The sequence below is a fragment of the Arachis ipaensis genome, chromosome B08 (genome assembly GCF_000816755.2).
Source record: "Arachis ipaensis cultivar K30076 chromosome B08, Araip1.1, whole genome shotgun sequence".
NCBI lineage: Eukaryota > Viridiplantae > Streptophyta > Magnoliopsida > Fabales > Fabaceae > Arachis > Arachis ipaensis.
Window position 1 is genome coordinate 15,821,598 of NC_029792.2, and position 14,656 is coordinate 15,836,253.

At 38.2% G+C, this 14,656-nt stretch overlaps 1 long non-coding RNA gene across 4 annotated transcripts; it reads left to right on the forward strand.

The window, feature by feature from the left end:
* On the forward strand, nucleotides 4,042–7,084 carry LOC110265757. 4 transcript variants are annotated; one of them, XR_002352073.1, is made up of 5 exons: nucleotides 4,042–5,111; nucleotides 5,232–5,279; nucleotides 5,485–5,599; nucleotides 6,197–6,289; nucleotides 6,680–7,084. It is a non-coding gene; the product is annotated as an uncharacterized LOC110265757 (long non-coding RNA). The 4 variants fall into 4 exon arrangements; XR_002352072.1 differs by having other exon boundaries at nucleotides 4,042–5,279; XR_002352071.1 differs by having other exon boundaries at nucleotides 5,232–5,599.

The window sequence follows — 14,656 nt, forward strand, 5'->3', positions numbered from 1 at the left end:
AGGTTATTGCCCCTTGTCGTCCTCTCGGACTAGTGCTGAGGCTACTGCCCGACTTCCTATTGTGAGGTACAATATGAGTGGCTCTCCCTCTCGTGGTCGAGTTAGGATAGGCGGTTGCCCCAGGAATCTTTTAAAATCTTGGAAGGCTTGCTCGCACTCCTTTGTCCATTCAAACTTCTTTCCCTTTCTTAGAGTGGCGTAGAAGGGGAGAGACCTTATTGCTGATCCCGCTAGAAATCTGGACAAGGCTGCCAACCTCCCGTTGAGTTGTTTTACCTCTTTGACACAAGTTGGGCTCTTCATGTCGAGTATGGCCTGGCATTTATCCGGATTTGCCTCGATTCCTCTTTGTGTGAGCATAAAACCCAAGAATTTGCTAGCTTCTACTGCAAAGGTGCATTTTGCAGGATTGAGTCGCATGCCATGCTTTCTTAAAGTGTCGAACACTTGGGCCAGGTTGGACAATAATGTCTCTTCGCTTTGTGTCTTTATCAACATGTCGTCCACATAGACCTCCATGATCTTTCTGATATGATCTGAAAAGACTTTATTCATTAACCTTTGATAAGTAGCTCCCGCGTTTTTAAGACCAAAAGGCATTACGATGTAGCAATAGTTTGCTTTTGGTGTTAGAAACGAGGTTTTTTCTTGATCAGGTGGATACATTGGGATTTGATTGTATCCAGAATATGCATCCATAAATGAGAGGTATTTATATCTGGATGAGGCATCCACCAGAGCGTCGATACTTGCGAGTGGATAAGGATCTTTTGGGCAGGCTTTGTTGAGATTAGTGTAGTCAGTGCACATTCGTCACTTCCCATTTGACTTTTTCACCAAGACGACGTTAGCTAGCCATAGTGGGTATTTGACTTCTCTTATGAATCCTGCCTCCAGTAGGGCTTGTACCTGCTCTTCCACAGCTTGGGATAGTTCTGGCCTGAGTTTTCTTCGTCTCTGCTGTACTGGCCGAGATCCTAGGTAGACCGCCAACTTGTGGCACATTAGTTTGGGGTCTATTCCTGGCATGTCTGCAGCTTTCCATGCAAAGAGATCGACATTATCTCGTAAGAACTGTATAAGTGATTTTTTTATGTCACCTCTTAAAATCGTTCCAATATTGGTTGTTTTGTCCGGAATATCTTCGATCTGGACTTTCTCTACTTCACCTTCAGGTTGTGGACGGAGTTCTTCTCGCCTCTGAACTCCACCAAGTTCAATTGTGTGGAATTCTTCTCCTCTGCCTCTGAGGTTTAGACTTTCGTTGTAACAACGGCGCGCCATCTTTTGATATGCTTTTATTGTAGCTATCCCTTCTGCAGTTGGGAATTTTATGCATAAATGTGGAGTTGAGACTATTGCGCCGAGTTGATTTAATGTTGTCCGACCTATTAAGGCATTATAGGCTGAACTCACGTCGACCACGATGTAGTCTATCTTGAGTGTTTTGGATTGGTTTCCTTTTCCGAAGGTTGTGTGTAGTGAGATGTATCCCAGTGGTTGCACTGGGGTGTCTCCCAGTCCGAACAAGCTGTTTGGATATGCTCTAAGCTCTTTTTCTTCTAAGCCGAGCTTGTTGAAGACAGTTTTGAATAAGATGTCGGCGGAGCTCCCTTGGTCTATCAGTGTGCGGTGAAGATTTGCATTTGCTAGTATAATGGTGATGACCATGGGATCGTCGTGTCCCTAGATGACACCTGATGCATCTTCTTTGGTAAACGTAATTGTCGGGATGTCGGGTGCTTCCTCCTTTCCCTCGATATGATATACTTCTTTGAGATATCTTTTGCGAGATGATTTGGAGATTCTCCCTCCTGCAAATCCTCCATGTATCATATGGACATGTCTTTCTGGTGTACGAGGTGATTGCTCGGTTCGTCCAACATCCTGTCCCTTCTCCTTTTTCTTTGCTCATCATCCCGGGTGGCCAGATACCGATCTAGTTTTCCCTCTCTTACTAATTTTTCTATGACATTTTTTAAGTCAAAACATTCGTTGGTGGAATGTCCACGGATTCGATGGTATTCACAATATTCGGTCCGATTTTCTCCTCCTTTTTTGCCTTTGAGTGGTCGAGCTGGGGGTATTTTTCTTTGTGGCAGACTTCTTTGTAGATATCCACAAGGGACACCTGAAGAGGGGTATAATTATGATATTTTTTAATTTTTTCCCATGTCAATCTTCCTTCTTTTTGGACTCTTTATCCTTGTCCCGGGAGGGATAGATGAATCCAGATTTTGAGGTCTCTCCTAGTCGAGAATTTTTCTCCATGTTGATGTATTTCTCCGCTCGTTCTTGCACTTCATTCAGATATGTGGGGTATTTCTTTGATATGGATTGGCTAAAAGGTCCCTCTCGTAGGCCATTGATGAGGCCCATGATGGCGGCCTCTGTTGGTAGGCTTTCTATGTCTAGACATGTTTTATTGAATCTTTCCATGTAGTTGCGAAGACTTTCCTGATCTCCTTGCTTGATTCCTAATAGACTGGGGGCGTGCTTAGCCTTATCTTTTTGGATAGAGAATCTGGCTAGAAACTTTTTGGCTAAGTCGTCAAAGTTTGAGATGGACCTCGGAGGTAAATTGTCGAACCATCTAATTGCTGTCTTTGTAAGAGTTGTTGGAAACGCTTTACAGCGAACTGCATCTGAGGCGTCGGTGAGGTACATTCTATTTCTGAAATTGCTGAGGTGATGGTTGGGATCTGTAGTGCCATCGTACAAAGCCATATCCAGAAGTTTGAAGTCCTTAGGGATTTTGGTCTTCATGATCTCCCTAGTGAATGGATCTTGATCCTTGCGAGAGTTGTCCTCAGGAGTGGACCGAGTAGCTTTGGTTTTGAGATCGGCTTCGAATTTTAGAAGTTTATCTTCTAACTCTCGGCGTCGCCTTACCTCTTTTTGTAGATTCTTCCCAACTTCTCGTTTATGATGGCTTTCTTTTTCAAGTTGCTTTAAACGGTCTTGAAGCGCTTCTAATACTCCCGGATTTGATGAGTTTTTGTCCCTGTTAGATTCCGGGGTGTCTTTTAGTGTAGTGTCCGCATTTTTGTTCGGTGTTCTATCTTCTAGATCTAAATCGTGGTCGTTGTCATGGTCGTCCGCCATGGTGATGGGATGACTTCCAGGTCCCCGGCAACGGCACCAATGTTCCGAGGGTTACCTGAAACTGTAGGTCGATCTCGGACGAGATCTTCTGTACTTGGTCGGAGATGACGTGTCCGGCTGGTGGGTGGCGGCCGGAGCTGTCGTGTCTGACTGGTTGGACTGGATGCGCTGCTGATCCTTCGCCACCGGAGGGTGGTGGTACCTGCAAGGGACTCCGATGCTTAAGTTAGCAAGGGTATTGAGCAGGTTTTTAGTAGAATCAGAGTATGAGTTATAACTGGGTGCTCCAGTGTATTTATAATGGTGTGGTGTGACCTTTTTAGAGAAGATAAGTTAGTTATCTTATCTTATCTTTATCTTAGAGTGAGGTCATCTTATCTCCAAGGGAACCACCCTTATCTCTTGTAGGCTTGGGCCACCTTTGGATTTGGGTCGTGTTCCTCTGTCTGGGCCCTTTACTGGGCTTTTCTGGAAATTTGGTCGATCTCTTTGAGAAGAGGTCGGATAGTCTGACCTAAAGAGGTCGGTCACTTTGTTACTGAACATCCCGGGTCGGGTAGCTCGACCCAGGGTGTGAACGGGGACTTTTTTGTATTTAAATTTTGTCAGGGATGTATTTGTCAAAAATTTAAAAAGTCAGGGACTTATCTGTCTTTTTCCCTAGATTTTATTGTCTATTTTATTTAAGTAAAATAGTTAAATCTAAAAATGCAAGGTTTTTAGAGTATGATATATAAAGTGGGAGAAATCGTTTTTTTAAGATTGATGAAAATGATAATATTTGTCAAACCTCTATATGTATAAGAGTGATTATTCAATACAATATCCATATAGATAGTATCAATATAAAATAATATATTACTGATGAAAATAATGTTTTAATAAATTATATAGTGGAGGATCAAACTCTTCGAAATAAAAATGTTCTTCAAAAAATATTGTTCAAGAGTAATCTTAAAAAGAAGAAGAATCTGTTGTGCCACTACCTTTACAAGAGACCGATGACACAATATTAAGAAGATCAACTAAAATAAAAAAAATCTTCCATTTCTAATGAATATGTAGTGTGTCCTTAATAAACAACTGCACGAGACCAAACACCGGCGGCGAAAACAACTTCCTCTAATCCGTGTTGGCGGCAGTATGGAGAATGCGGCTGCCGAAGGCCAAGCTCCCAATGCCAGACATCGCTTCAACAGCAGAGCCATCAATAATAGGGAGACTTCGTCACAGTCTCCGGCGCCATCAATTCCCGCTCTGAGATTCACCACCGCGGCCGTAAGAGGATGCAAAGTCCCCGAGCAAAATGTTGTTCACAGCACGCCTCCTGTAACGGTTGAATAAGTAGCTATTTGATTTGGTAGTGGTTTGTATCAGTCAAAAGTTCATCTTGTTCGCGGCATAGTGAAAGATGTGAAAGCTCAGAAGATTATCCTCTGTGATGAGACCAAGGTTCCATATAGTTTGTTGGTATGGTCTAGTAGAGACAATAACAGGGCATCCATGTTTAATGTGCAGTTTTAATTTAAACTATTTAATGCACATTAGGTGTTTGTGTTATTGGTTTATCAGAAATTTGAGGTTGTCTATTCTCTATGTTTTTCTTGCAGGTTATGTTTGAGCTAGGATGATGCTAGAGTAGATGTTCAATCTAGAACTTTAATTTGGTTTCTTACCCATGTCTTTGATGTTTAATAATCTTATGCTTGGTTTAATTAAATTATTGCAACTTTCAATTAAGGAATTAAGAAATAAGAATAAAAATCTGCATGTTGCTAAAATGACACCTTTTCATGTTCATAAACATAGAACAGATATAAAAAAACATACATATGGCAGTAGTATTTGAAAAATGTGTATGGCTTTGTTGTTCGTATTTTTTATGGAACCAGGGTTTATCATAGATAACACAAACTTTGACAAAAGCATGCATATCATCACATGGGGTATCCAACATGCTTCAATTCAAGGTGAAGACCTTTATCTTGTATTAGATCAAACCTCAGGTATACAATAATAATCTACTATATGCTTCTAATCACCCAATTCTTTTACATTATTATTTTTTATTCTATATATATTTCTTTGCTAATTAATAAGCTAATTCTTCCCATTGAATACTGCAGACTTTATTTGGGATAAGACTTAACACTTTTCATCATGATGACATATGAGTAATAACAACCTTCTTTTAAATAGATTGAATTATTCACAAACTTCTTTTAATTTGTTTCTTTAAGATTTTGAAAGACATTATTATTTTTATCTCATTCCGTTGTGTGTAAAAAGCACTCTGCAATTTGTGAAGCATTTAGCAAAACTGATGTAGGGTAGGGTCTTTTTCGTTCCATTCTTCTAATATACAATCATCTTTGTAAGGTTTTATAGTGGTTCAAAAGAAAAATGTCTCCAAGCCATCAATTGTTGAAGCACCAAAATGCTATGTGCCACCGGTGTCTTGATGAAGCTTCTTAAGACTGTAGTTTATCTTCTTGTAAGTCTCATTACTTTTCACCGTCTTACCATTCAGTTAACTTGTCTCAATCCTTTTCTCTATAGGTTACTTTCAATTTGAATGCCTAAATTTTATTTAATTGTTGACATAGTGATTTTAAGAACAATTGATCTTATAATGAAGAGATGAATGCATTAGGTTCTTTTGATCGGTCATTAAAGTTAAGTGAAGTACTTTCTGAGAAAGATCATGTAGGGACATGGCTTTTTTTTGTGTGCTCAAACTAGAATGTGGTAGTGTCATTGTGTATTAGAAGTTTTATTCAATTTATTTATGATAAGTAAACTCTCAACTATAATGAAGCCTATTCTGGCATACCACCCTCTTAAATCATTCCATTTGAAAAATGTTAACCTACAATAATATAGCTGCTTGTAGCTGCCAATTATTGCTTTATTAGTAATCACTAATTTAGTAATTCTCGACATCCATAGTGAAGACTTTTGTGACATCCCACCTTCTTTAAAAACATTCAATTAGAAAAAAAAATGGATGCATGTGGCTGGCAATTGTTGCATTTAGTTGTGTTAAAATATCTCCATTAGGAGTCAGGTCTTTTATTTTTCATCATTTCAGGAGATTCGAAAAACTTGCTGTGAGCTCTTAGATAAAGGATGCTATGGAGAACTTATGTGGCAAAATGCATTCCAAGTTCTTGGCTTTCCTAAGGTAAACGTAAACAATATATATTCCTCATTCCCATTTAAGCAGGTAGCATTTATATGCTTTCAAATGCCAAGAAATTAACAGTCAGGATTGCCATTTTTTATACGAGAAGTGTTAGGGGGCTAGCAAATTTTGTGATTTGTAGTCATCAATTAGCCATCATTAATGTTTTTAATGGTGTGAGATTACATCTAATGGTGTAGGATTACTCATATTTCTCTTTTGCTAATTAAATGCTGACTAGATTTTAATAAAATTGCTGGCCTCTTAGACTTTCTCTTTCTATATATATATGTGTGTGTGTGTCTGTGTATTGTGTGTATAGTTCTTTAATTGAGTACGAACATACTTTCTGAAGTATAAGACATTTTTCCTTTGTTATTGATTTTGTAGGATATGTGAGGAGGTTGTAGAAGTGAACTAGTGAAGCATGAATTAATTGAGCAGCAAAAGTATATCTCAGCTCAAGGTATTCTTGTACAATACTTAATGACTGGTGTCAGCGGTGAATTGGAAGAGTGGAATAAGTCGAGTCGCGATCTTGCTGAAATTCAATCATTGCCACATAAGTACATGCTGTTACTCCACCATGTTGAGGGTTTAGGTTTATGTCTTAATTTATCAACTTTTGAGCCAGGTGTTATATTGTGTAATTAGGTGATAAATGAGCTCTTACATATATTTTGGATGAATTGAAATTATTGAGATAAAAGTTGAATTACGTTACTTGATTAATGTAAAGTAGATGCTAGCTTCTAAGAGATATTATTTGATAGTGAATTAATATGGCTGCTGAATTTTCTATTGAGTTCTTGATATTGAGCATTGAGGCTATAATAAAATGGTTTGGAAAGATGGTGGTAGTTTTAACCTAGCACAAGTATTCAAAAATAATAAATTGTTAAATTACACAGTTGGTTTCTATATTTTTCGTGAAATTGTAAATTGGTTTTTACACTTTAAAAGTTTATAATTGAGTCCCTAAAGAGAATTAAAATTCGCAATTTAGTCTCCGTTGTTCAAAAAGTGTTTGATTTAACAGAATATTCTCAGCATATTCTCTATTTTAAACATGTGAGTTATACATGTTTGATAATAGGGATCAATTTGCAATTTTAGTGAAAGTATGGAGATCAATTATGTAATTTAACCATTTGAAAATGACCAAAAACTCCCTAGGCTATCTGAACCCACTCCGCCTCTCCCCAACTCTCTCTCTTTCACTTTCTCACTTTCCAAAATGACATCTCAACCCTAGTGCTCTGTCTCTCACCTTGGTTCACCGTAACCACGCCAGATCCACCGCATTTGTGCTCACAAGTCGGGTCTCGCCTGCTTCCTCCATCTCGCCTCTCTCATCCGGCGACTTTTTCTTCTTTTCCAATCCCAATACTGAACACTGATAAATGGAAGAGAACAATTCCAATCCCAAACATGTTCAAAGCGAACAATTTAATGTCTAAGAAAAAAATAGCAATAAATCAACATAAAAATAGCAACTCAATTTATCAGTGGATCCAGCGCAGCGACGAAGGCGAGAGGCACGGCGATGGTGAGCCGAGGTGAGAGACAGAGAGCGCTGGAGTTGGGGTGCCATTTTAGAAAGTGAGAAAGTAAGAGTGAGATAGTTGGAGAGTGGCGAGGTGAGTTCAGATAGCCTAGGGAGTTTTTGGTCATTTACAAATTGGTCCCTATTGTCAAACATGTGCAATTCACATGTTTAAAATAGAGAATATGCTGAGAATATTCTGTTAAATCAAATATTTTTTGAATAGCGGGGACTAAATTACAAATTTTAATTCTCTTTAGGGACCCAGTTACAAACTTTTAAAGTGTAGGAATAAATTTACAATTTCACTAAAAGTATAGGGACCAACTGTGTAATTTAACCATAATAAATCTAACACTAGAGATATTGTGATGGTTTAAAACAGTTATTAAATAAAGAAAAAAGATGTCGCATGCAGGAATTAAAAACTTAGTGATGGTTTCAAACCACTACTAAATATATTGTGATAGTATAAAAAGTCACTAAATATAGGAAAAAGTTATAGTAGAAATAAGTAACTTAATGACAGTTTCATACCGTCGTTAAATATATTGTGATGCTTTAAAACAGTCACGAAATATAAGAAAAAACTGTCACATAATTTAGAAACTAAGTGACAATTTCATACTGTCGCTAAATATAGCATAAAACGCTTAGATAAGTGTTACAAATTAGTAACAATCTTTTATTTCCAAAACCATCACAAACAACTTAGTGACTCTTTACTAACGGTGGTCCAAAACTATCGCTATGTCACCTGGTGACCTTCAAATCAGTGACACTTTCTTAACTGTCGCGAAAAAATTTAGTGACGGTTAAAACTGTCACTAAGCATTAAAAAAAGGGTCGTTAAAATGTTGTTTTGTTGTAGTGTTTGGGCTTCAAATTAAACAAATTCCTCAAGGCATCTTTGTGCATCAAGTAAAATATGCAAAGGAGCTAGTTAAGAAATTTGGATTGAAATATTAGAAGCGTATGGGCCCTCCTATGCATCCAAACATCAAAATGGAAAAGGACGAACATGGCAAGGATGTGGATGAGTCACAGTATAAAGGGATGATTAAGTCTTTGATGTACTTAGCCTTATTATGTCCTGACCTCATTTAAAGTGTGGGCTTATGTTCAAGATTTCAATTTCAACCGAAGGAATCCCACCTTGCTGCAGTAAAAAGAATAATCCAATATGTTCATGGAACAACCAACTATGATTTATGGTATCCTAAAATTGATTCTTTTAATCCTATTGCTTTTAGTGATGCTGATTTTGCAGGTGATAGAGTAGATAGTGAAGCACAAATGGCATATGTTATTTTCTAGGCAAATCTCTCAATGATCGGTGTAGTAAGAAGCAACCTACATTTGAGGCCGATTGCATAGCAGTTGAGTAGCATTCCTCTGCTGCTCCTAGCTAGGTTCTATGATTGAAAACTCAACTGATTGATTATAAGATTAAGGTTGAAAATATTCTCCTTATGTGCGACAACATGAGTGTCATTAACATTTCAAAAAATCTTGTTTTGTAATCTCGTACTAAAAATATTGAAGTGAAATATCACTCAATACGTGAATATGTACAAAAATAAAATATTGATGTTTAATTCATCAAATCAAATGATCAATTGCTGATATTTTTACTAAACTCTTAACTGATGATAGGTTGTATCAATTAAGAATTGCTTTGAGTATTTTAAGTAATGCTTATTTATTTTGATTGAACTGACGAGATCTTTTGAGTTTTTGTCCTGTAGGACATGATGACATATTCTGGACAGATGATGAACAACTTCAAATTTTCAAGCGGCCACCTTTATATTCTTCTTGATTGATTTTGTGATCTCAAACATTTTTTTCAAAAATATTATCTTCCTGTATGAAAACAGATTTTAATCAATTATTTTTTGTATTAATCATTCTATTTATTTTGAAAATCTTTCCTAAAATTTCTTTTCAAATTAATTTCAAGATCTTTCCTATTTGAAAGGAATTTTATTTTAGTCCTGCATTAGATATAAAACATCTTGTCTTCCACAAATATTTTCATAACTGCTCTTTTTTCAGCATTGATCACCACCATTCTACATTCCTCTCACACACATTTTATATAACCACCCTAGTATAAAGTTAAAATGGCATGAAGAAAGATAATCACTAGAAGAGGAGGATATCACTCATACCCTCAAACATGCCTTTCTCAACCTTCTACCTCTACCATCTTTCTTGACACCACTTCTCTATCACCACCATACCATATCACTTAACCTCCTACCACTATTGCATTTATGGTGAGAACTAAGATCTCCACTCGTCGCTTCGTTGCTGCTCCCCAAAACCCAATTCTTCACACCCTAACTCTTCGTGAGGCAAGAGGCCAATCACTGAGGAAGAAGAAACCTGTGAAGCTTTTCCTCCTCCTTCTAAAATCCGTAGTATGGATTCTCATTTCTCTCTCCATCCCATTATTGAGCCAAGACTGCATGACCCTATAGCCTCCAAATCTAAATATGCCAAGATTTTAAAAGAAAATTTTGATTCCAATAAGTTATTGAATTTAACAAATTGTCATTTCTTTCAAAATGGCATCATTGATAGTCCCATAGTTACTCCAAAATTGGCTTCACTCAAAACCTTAGTTGAGAAAGGTTTGGATTTTACTCAAACCATTAGTCGAGGATGGCTGCCTTTGTTCGCTATTTACGATAAAGCGTATCCTAATTTGGTGAGGCAATTTTATTCAAATATGAAATATGAAGATGCCAAGGTGGTTTTGTATGTGAAAAGCAAAATCATTGTTCATAATAAGGAACGCATTTGAGAAATATTAGAATATTAAGGTATTGGAATCGATGTTTTCACTTTTGAAAAGTGGGATCCTGACCTTCATGTTAGCATAAACACTACTCTTATGATCATCTGTGAACAAGTAACTCTTTGCTTCGGCCTAACACCCACTCATAAAATCCTTGGCCTAGTTAACGCCCAACCCCATTGCATCATCACACTTTATCCTACCTCAAAGTGGCTCCTTCTAATGTGTAACTTTTTGGGATACTCTAGTGTTGTATGCTCTCATTTAAGGGATTCACATCTCTTTTGTATACTTGATGATGAGGCATATGTATGAATGTGTGAAAAGTGAGAAAAATTCTACTTTGCTTTATGTCCTTTTTCTTACAAAATTTTTTGCATACTTTAATGTTAATTTATTTGCTGAAATTGCCAAGGAGCATAACTCATTCTTAAAAGGAGGTGGTGCAATGAGAAGAACTAGTGTACAATACACCACCATTGAACCTCCTAAGGAATTTCGGATGCTAGAATCTCTCACTGATCCGAAAAAGAAAAACAAGGGTTCTAAAATCAAGGTTCTTTTGTCAAAGATGTGATCCATAAGGTCTCTAACCTTGCTGATTTGATGATAATGCACAAAATGCAAAGGAGAGACGAAGCTAACCTTGAATTGAAGATTAGAAAATTCCAGCAAAGGATCGGTATTGTTGAGCAATACGTTTAGGAGCTTGATGACTTTTCTATTTCTCTGAGGAAGAAGAAGAAGCGAAAGGATCAACTGGTGGATCTGATTTTGATGCCTAAATGATATTTTTGCTGCTATTATTCTGATGAAACATTTTAGAGTTTTATCTCCTAACTGTTTATTTTGCTACACTATTATGGATAACTGTAATTGTTATTAACCACCTTTATTATGAACTGTTAGAACTTTTTTTGGCTACATGTACCTTTTTTCATTTCCCTCCTTGATGGCAAAAGGGGGAGAAATTAAAGAGATTTAACTTTTATGATTTATGTCTTATGGACTATATTATGCATAGACTTATTTTCGATGTTTTTGGTATCCCTTGCTTTGATATTGGTTTTAATTGCTCTGATATGTATTATTTTTGTGCTCCGGTACCTTATATTATAAGCACTATATTTTGTCTAGTATATCTTTGCTATGTGTATGTTGTTTTAGTATATGATCAAGAACCAAAGCTTTGTGCTCTTATTCCTAATTGATGGATGCTTGATAAACCACTATTCTATGGTTTATAATGTGTTTAATTGTGTGGTTTTTATCATGATCTTTACCCACTTATTCATATGATTAGCATGCATTTATATTTCCTTCCTAAAATTATTACATGATTGAAAACTTGCTTCCTAGAGACTTTTAATTATGTATTTTAATTCTCCTTTATTCCATTCGATGCCGTGATTTGTGTGTTAAGTGTTTCAGGCTTTATATGGCATGAATGGGTTGGAGATTGGAAAGGAAGCTTACAAAAATGGAAGAAACACAAGAAATTGAGGAGATGACCAGCGAGAAGCGACGCGGCCGCATGCTCACGCGACCGCGCGGAAGAGAGGAAATCACAGTGACGCGGCCGCATGGCTCACGCGACCGCGCGGATTGGAATAGCACAAGTGACGCGGAGGCGTGGACGACGAGCCCGCGTGGCAAAGCAAAACACCGAATAACGCGTCCGCATGAATGACGTGATCGTGTGGCATGCGCGATCTGCATAATCTGCAGAATTTTTTGGGGGCGATTTTGGGCCCTGTTTTGACCCAGTTTTCGGCCCGGAAAGGCAAACTAGAGCCAGAGAACATGCAGAAACCAAAAAACAACATTCATTCTACACAAGTTTTAGTTTTTAGATCTAGTTTTACTCCTCCTCTAGGTTTTCTCCCTACACATTCATAGTTCTTAGGATTTTGTTTTCTATTGCTCTTTGCATTGGGATATTGAGAAGAGTTATTACCTCATCAAGACTTCGTCATTCTAGTTCGTTTTCTTTACTTGGCTTTACTCTTCCATGTCCTTTAATGCGCCGTTGCCGGGGAGTTGCAATAGAGTGCTAAAGTTATTAATTGGAATTTATTTATTTTCATTTTATTTTATCTTGCTACTATGAGCTGCTTGTTTCTTTCATTAGATGACGCGTTCACTTCCTGATCCAAACTTGCCAGTATTCGATCCTGAGATTGAAAGAACTATTTCACGAATAAGGAAAGCTCGGCGTCGGTTAGTCCTCTATGAGGGCGGATCTGCAACGTCACTTGAGAAAGAAACCAGTCCCCGTTCTACTGATTTGGTTGATTTACGTGCAGGTAACATGGCAGCAGCTAGGAGAGTTACTATCCAAGAGGCTAGAGCCCCTGATTTTACAATGCAACCATTTCAAGCGCATCACCTAGTGGTGGCTACAGACTTTGAAATAAAGACCGCACTGCTTAATTTGATGCCCAAGTTTTATGGCTTGCCTGCTCAAAAGCCTATCAAGCACCTGAGAGATTTTCAAGCAGCCTGTTCTACCGTCAGGCGTGATGGTGCAGATGAAACTTCAATTTTGCTGAAAGCTTTCCCATTTTCTCTTGAGGGGAAGGTAAGAGAGTGGTACTACACTCAACCCGCAGCAACTGTATCCAACTGGGATACACTGAGAAGAGAATTCTTGGAAAAATTCTTTCCAGCTGAAGTTACTGATAAACTGAGGAAAGACATTTCCATGATTATTCAAGATGAATCTAAGACTCTCTATGAATACTGGGAGCGCTTCAATAATCTTCTGGAAGCATGCCCCCACCATATGATTGACAAGATAGTGTTACTCGGTTACGTCACACAGGGCATGAAGCCCCAAGATAAGACCACATTGGAAAGTGCTATCAATGGATCTATGAAAAAAGTATAAGACCACTGACGAGGCATGGCAATTGATCAGCGACTTAGCTGAATCTACTCGAAATCACAGGCAGAAACAAGGCCGTTCAAAAGCCGTTGCAGAAGTATCCTCTAGCAGAGAGACTGCTGCTCTAACTCAGAGTATCTGTGAAATGACCAACTTACTGAAGCAGATGCAATTGAATCAACAACAAGTTCAGCAAGCTCAACCTTCTCCACCACAGCAAGGCCAACAGTTAGTCTCACAGAGAGTTTGCAGAATCTGTACTGATTATAGCCACTATACTGATGAATGTCCGCAGCTCCAGTAGAAAGACAACACCGTGGCAGCCACTCATAACTTCTATGACCGCCCCAACCAAGGGTACAATCAAGGTGGCAACTACAACCATGGATGGCAGGACAATTCTAACCAGAATTAGAGGGACAACAACAACAACAGAGGAGGCAGAGACAATCAGGGAAATCAGAGGTGGAATAATAACAACAACAGGCAGCAGAACCAGAACCAACCTTACAGAGCACCTCACCTGAGACAATCCCAAGGACCACAGAATACCCAACAGCAGCCCTCTCAAATTACTTATCCTTCCTCATCTTCTAATGATGATTTACTACAATCCATTGATCGGAGACAACAGACCATGGAAAATAACATTAATGCCACTCTAAATGGTCTGAACGCTACTTTACAAGCTCTTATCTCACAGATTAGATCAATGAATAACTCTAATAACCAGGCTTTGAGCTCCAGTGGAATTCCCTCTCAACCATTACCCAATCCAAGGGGTGGCATTAATGCCATCACCCTAAGGTCCGGAACCACACTGCAGGAGAGGAATCAGGAGGAGCCAAGCCCACCAGAACACGCCTCAGCTGAAGAGGTAGTAGAAATAGAAGATGTTGAAGAGGAAGAGGACATACATGACATAGCTGAAAAAGAAGACGTTCAACCACAGGAGGAAGCATCAAAAGGCACAGATACTGCAGAAGACACCACTTCTATTCCATTTCCACAACTTGCAAGGAAGCCCAGGAAGTAGCTGGAACCTGATCCCAAAATGGTAGAGATATTCAAAAAGGTTGAGGTAACTGTTCCTCTTTTTGATGTTATTCAACAGGTACCTAAATATGC